This window comes from Chrysochloris asiatica, unplaced genomic scaffold, assembly GCF_000296735.1.
Source record: "Chrysochloris asiatica unplaced genomic scaffold, ChrAsi1.0 scaffold00174, whole genome shotgun sequence".
Lineage (NCBI taxonomy): Eukaryota > Metazoa > Chordata > Mammalia > Afrosoricida > Chrysochloridae > Chrysochloris > Chrysochloris asiatica.
The window spans coordinates 5,004,645-5,011,125 of NW_006408692.1; the positions used below are offsets into that span (position 1 = coordinate 5,004,645).

The 6,481-nt window shown below is 36.9% G+C and overlaps 1 pseudogene; it reads left to right on the forward strand.

The window, feature by feature from the left end:
* The window catches only part of LOC102814751, a 127,651-nt pseudogene that overhangs the window by 61,047 nt on the left and 60,123 nt on the right, over positions 1–6,481 (forward strand).

The window sequence follows — 6,481 nt, forward strand, 5'->3', positions numbered from 1 at the left end:
GATACCACTGTTGGTCGTTTTGACGTAACTTAGGATTTAATTTTCGGCCTATTTCCTCTTTTGTCTGCTTGTCCCGCTCCACAATCCCCGTTCAGGCCTTTTTTCTAGTTGGAAACAGTTCAGGGCTGGCTGTGGCCGTTTGGTTTTAATTAGAACCTGTCTCTTTAAATTTTGAGGAGATCTGTGCGCATGCATAGTAGAACCCTCTGAGGGTGGGGCTAGGGTGCCCAATAGCTCAGGCACCCCTATGGTTACCAGAATGGAGGTTCACAGACAGCAAGGAACCAATGAACAGATACCAAAAGAAAAGAATGTCCACACCTTTATCTCAGCGGTTCTGCTAGGTGTCTGTGGCCGCTCTGATCCTTTCCCCAAGATGGCGGCTCCTGGAGAAGTCGAGCATCCTGGACTAGAAAGCAATAGATTTCTTGCTTCTGCCACAAATTCCTCCAGATGTAAGTCTTCCAACCTTTTAAATATTCCTTTATATGTGGTTCAGAGTTCTGGGACCATCACCTGAGCCTGCTTAGTTGGGTTTTCTGTGTTGTTGTTGGTGGAGCTCTCTGCTACACGTCCACCTGATCCGCCATCTTGTTTGTTCTCCTCATGTCCTTTCTTATTGCAAATACCTTTTTAAACAATATAGAAGGCAATTAGACACATGTACCTCACAGATGAAATACACAAAAATAAAATTGACTACATGTGTGAGAAGAGATGGTGACAAAACTAAATGTCAGCCAAATCAAGACCAGGGCCAGATTATGGAACAGATCATCAATTGCTCATATGCAAGTTCAGGCTGAAGCTGAAGAAAATGAAAACAAGTCCATAAGAGTCAAAATATGACCTTGAGCCCATTCTTTCTGAATTTAGAGACCATCTAAAGAGCAGTTTTGATGTCTTAGATAATAATGACTGAAGACCAACAGAGCTGTGTGTGACATCATATAAGAAGAAAGCAAAAGGTCATTAAAAGGACAAGAAAGAAAGGATCAAGATGTTTGTCAGAAGAGATTTTGAAACTTGCTCTTAAGGTTGCATAAGCTAAACTATCTTAAAGAAATGAGGAAGTATAAGAGCTGAACAGAAGATTTCAAAGGGCAGCCCAAGAAGACAAAGTTAAATATTGTAATTAATTGTACAAAGATCTAGAGCTAGAAATCTAAAAGGAAAGAGCATACTCAGCATTTCTAAAGTTAAAAGAACTGAAGAAAATATTTAATCTTAGAGTTGCAATATTAAAGGATGAACCGGGCTGCTAATCTCACAGTCAGCAGTTCAAAACTACCAGCTGTTCCGCAGGAGAAATTTGAGGCTCTCTGCTTCCATAAAGATTTACAGCCTCAGAAACCCTGTACAGGGTTGCTATGAGTTGGAACCAACTCTATGGCACATAACAACAACAACATGACAAATCACTGAATGATTTAGGAAGCATCAGAAGAAGATGGAAGGAACATACAGAGTCAATGTACCAAAAAGAAATGATCGATGTGCAACGATTTCAAGAGGTAGCATATGACCAAGAACCAACGGTATTGAAGGAACATGTCCAAGCTTCAATGAAGGCACTGGTGAGAAAGAAATCTCTTGGAATTGATGGAATACAATTTTTAATCTTTCAACAAACTGATGAAGCACTGGAGGCACTCATCTATGCCAAGAGATTTGGAAGACAGCCACCTGGCCAATAATTGAAAGAGATTCATATTTGTGCCCATATTTGACTCAACAAAATGTGAAAAACAGTGAACAATAACATTAACATCACTTGTAAGTAAAATTTTGCTGAAGGTAATTAAAAAATGGCTGCAACAGTACATTGACAGGAAACTTCCAGAAACACAAGTCAGATTCAAAAGAAGACGTGGAACTAGGGATATTATTGCTAACATCGGATGGATCTTTACTGAAAGCAATGAATACCAGAGAGATGTTTACTTGTACTTCATTGGTTATGCAAAGGCTTTCAGCTGTATGGATCATGACAAGCTGTGGATGACACTGAAAAATGGGTATTCCGGAATACTTGTTTGTTCTTATAAGGAACCTGTACATAGACCAAGAGGCAGTTGTTTGAACAGAACAACAAGGAGATATTGAGTAGTTTCAAATAGAGAAAGGTGTACACCAAGGCTGTATTCTTTCACTGTAGTAATCCAATTTGTATGTTGACCAAATAATTTGGGAAGCTGTATTATATGAAGAAAAACATGACATCAGAATTGGAGGAAGACTTACTAACAACCTGTGATATCCAGATTATGCAATCTTGTTTGCTGAAAGCTAAGAGGACTTAAGTTACTTACTGATAAAGATCAAAAACCACAGACTTCTGTATGGATTGCATCTTAATGTAAAGGAAAACAAGATTCTCACAACTGGACCTAAAAATAGCATCATGATAAATGGAGAAAAAATTGAAGTTGTCAAATACTTCCTTTCCCTTAGATCCACACAATCAATACTCATGGAAGCAGCAGTCAAATAATCAAGTGATGTATTGCATTGGACAGATCTGCAGAAATCCTCCTTAAAGTATTCAAGAAAGAAGTTATGTGTGTAAGGACTAAGATGTGCCTAACTCTGCTGTGTTATTTTTAGTAACCTCATTTGCATGTGTAAGTTGGACAATGAATAAGGAAGACAGTAGAATAATTGATGCATTTGAGTTAATGGTGTTAGAGAAGAATATTTAAAGTACCATGGACTGCCAGAAGAACAAACAAATCTGTGTTGGAAGAAGTACTGCCAAAATGGTCCTTAGAAGCCAGGATGGCAAGACTTCATCTCTCACACTTCAAACATTTTATCAGGATGAGACTAGTCCCTAGAGAAGGACAATATGCTTGGTAAAATGGTGGGTCACCATAAAAGAGAAAGACCCCTAATAGGATGGATTGTCACAGAAGCATCAGTGATGAGCTCAAGTGTAGCAACTATGAGAATAGCTCAGGACTGCATGGTATTTCTTTCTGTTCTTCATAGGGTTACTTTGAGTTGGAAGCAGCAGTCAATAACTCAAGTGACTTGAAGATTTGACCTTCATATGGTCACTATGAGTAGAAACTGACTATATGGCACTTAGACAGCTAAAAACAGCTCTTATATAGACTTATGGGTTCATCTTGAGTTATATTTATATGTGGTATGAGGTGTAAGGTCCAACTTCTTTCTTTTGTATCCTGATATCCAGTTGTTCCAGCACCATTTATTGAAAAGGTAACTTTCCCCCATCATGCTTTTTTTTTTAAAGTGTTTCCATGAATTTTTGCTTTGGGTCTCAATTAAAGGCTTTTTGCTTTTTAACTTAGTTTAAAGGGGAATGAATGTTAACCCATTTTCATGATTATTATTTCTGACAAATTTAATGTTACTTTTGAAATATTACTGAGCCCTGAATTTTTATGCTTTTATTTGTTATCTTTTTGTATCTCACCTTTAAAACAAGTGGTTGCTTTTCTTTCAGCTGCAAAGAGTAAGTGTTTTTGCCTACTTTAATTCTTCTTCCTGACTGTAAGAAACTTTCAGTAATGTTCATTTTACAAACCACATTAAGAGTAGTTTTATTATTTGAGAGTCACATCTCAAGTACATTAAGGTGGGCTTACAGTTCACTAGTATAAATGCAGATGATGTGGTAATGAGCTCTTAATATAATGATATATAGTATTGAGAAAGTTTGATTTTAAAAGTGAAATATATTAATGTATGCTAATGATAAGAACATTAAACATATAGCACAATTGGTGATTATGCTGCCTTAATTAATGTTCTATTTTTTCTTCTGAACAAGCATTCCATGCTTGAAATATATATATAATTTTGAAGCTTAAAAAATGACATATAATAAGATAATGTTGCTTACCAACGCCAGGATTGTGCAACTACAATGAAGTTCAAGCTCTTGAAATGTAGTTTTCTTTTTTCACACGTCATTATAGGAGGCATATTCTTTAATTGAGAAAACTGAAGTGGAACAAAATGCTCTATATTTACATCAGAAAGACCTGGAAAATTTGAAACTAAAGAAAAGCAGAGTCCCTCCTCCACCTATCCTGCTGTCCCGAACTCATTGTTCTGTGACATTGAAACCTGCTCCATTTATTTCAGATGTCAAGGTATGATCTATTCTGATATTTACTAAATGCAAAGCAACCTAAGTACTTTTATGGATATAATGATTGATACTTTTATTGGGTTTAAGATCTGAATGGATTTTGATCTTATTTATAAACAGTGAGCACAGTTTGTCTTTAATTTAATTTCTGAATTTTATTATTTTTTTCATTTGTAAAGTATTGTTACTATGAAAATGAAATGAGATAATATATAATAATATATGCCTCCACGTTTGCTGAAAACAATAAATCAAATTATAGGTTGTGATTACATTATTCAGTGATATTTTTGTAAATTATATAAAAAAATTTTTTACTATATGTTAAGTTCTGTGCATGTTAATTGAGGTTCAAAGATAAGCACAAGTAAAACATAGTTTCCCCAATTCGTCTGCCAGTTTGTTGTATTGTGGTGACTTGTGTGTTGCTGTGATGCTGGAAGCTATCCCACCTATATTTTGAATGCTGGCAGGTTCATCCAAGGTTTCAGCTGAGCTTCCAGACTAATACAGACTAGGAAGAAAGAGAGCCAGACTACTTCTGAATGTTTAGCCACTGAAAGCCTTATGTATAGCAGTGGGACACTGTCAGCACCAAAATATTCAATATTGAAACATGATGAATAGCACCAGAATATTGTCAGATATAATGCAGGAAGATGAGCCCCTCAGTTTGGAAGGCACTTAAAATATGACTGGGGAAGAGAATCCTCCTCCAAGTGTAGAGTTGAGCGTGATGATGCAAATTGAGTAAAGCTTTTGGGACTGCCATTCGCTAATGGGGTACAATGAAAAATGAGAAGAAACAGCTGCAAAAATCCATTTCACAGTCAGAGCATAGAATGCATGACGTATGAATCTAGGACAATTGAAAGTTGTCAAAAATGAAATAGTACACAAAAGCATTGATATCCTAGGCATTAGTGAGTTGAAATGGACTGGCATTGGCCATTTTGAATCTAACAATTACATGGTTTACTATGCCAAGAATGACAAATTGAGGAATGACGGCATATTCATTATCAAAAAGAATATTTCAAGGTTTATCTTGAAGTATAATACTATCTGTGCTAGGATAATATCTATACATCTATAAGGAAGACTAGTTAATACCACTTTAAAAAAAATAAATGACCAGGGTGGGGCTTGATGGCAGATTAGGGAGAAAGCTCATGCAGACTTCTGCCAGTAGTAACATGGAAGACCAGATGAAACAGGTTCAAAGGATGGTCCCAGAACTCTGAAATCCATATCAAGGAATATTTTAGAGGATCAAAGACTTACTGTGAGTGAGATTTGAGGAAGAAGCAAGTGTTGTTTTCTAATTTGTGGTGGTCAGCAAATCCTGGTGCAGTCACTTTGAGTGGGACAGAGGAGATATAAGATAGAGAGCACTCCCATTGCAGATGTCTGACTGATCATCAGAAATAAAAGTGTGAACATTTTCTCCCCATTCTTTTATTTTTCTCTGTCTGTTTTCCTTCACTTTTGGGACTAGAGGGAATGTCTGAGGGAGTAGAAACCTCCTTCTCGGAAGGTTCTACTACGCATGCACATGAATCTGCTCAGCAAAGATCTCTGGTCCCAGAATCAAAGAAGGGGGAGAAGTCAAAGGGAACAGCTTAAAATGGCTCCAGCCATTTTGGAAAACACCGGAATAGGCTTAAGGAGAGGTGAGAGAGGCAAAAAAGGGAAAAGGCCAAAAACTAAATCTCCAATTGCATCATAAGGTGCAATGGGAACATCTTGAAATTTCTCAGGTGGCCACAAATGCAAAAGCTGAAAAAAGGGCTTTAAAGTCTTATTCATATTTTGCTACATTTTGTGTGTGTGTGGTGATTATAGACTTCAGTGTCCAATCTGTTTTTTTTTGGTCCCCCTTTTACCTTGAGGTTGGGCTCTTTCTCTCCTTACTTTACAAAGAAGAGACAGAAATTGTGGTCATACAGCCAAGCTACAATTGCACCCAGTAAAGTCGCACCATCTGGGCAACAGCATAAATAACCAACACCAGCTAAAATCACTCTGAGTTGAGTAATAAGAGAAGTGTAAAAAGAGAAGCCCATCTCCTGATCACACCTACCAGGAGACAATTAGAGATCATAATAATACACCAACATATATTCATCTAATTACTGAAAATACAACAGCACCACAATAACTGAAAAGCAACAGAAAATTTCTGCTTATGTCCAGAAGCAAGATAGAGTAACTTAAACAAATGAGCTGGAGGTAGACCTAGAATTCTCATTAGGAGGGCAGGGTTTGGAATGGTCTGATAGGGAATTCTGGAGAATATTATTGAGGTGCATCCAAATGTTCCACAGAGGGATTGAGAAAAATAAAGAAGTCAGGAAA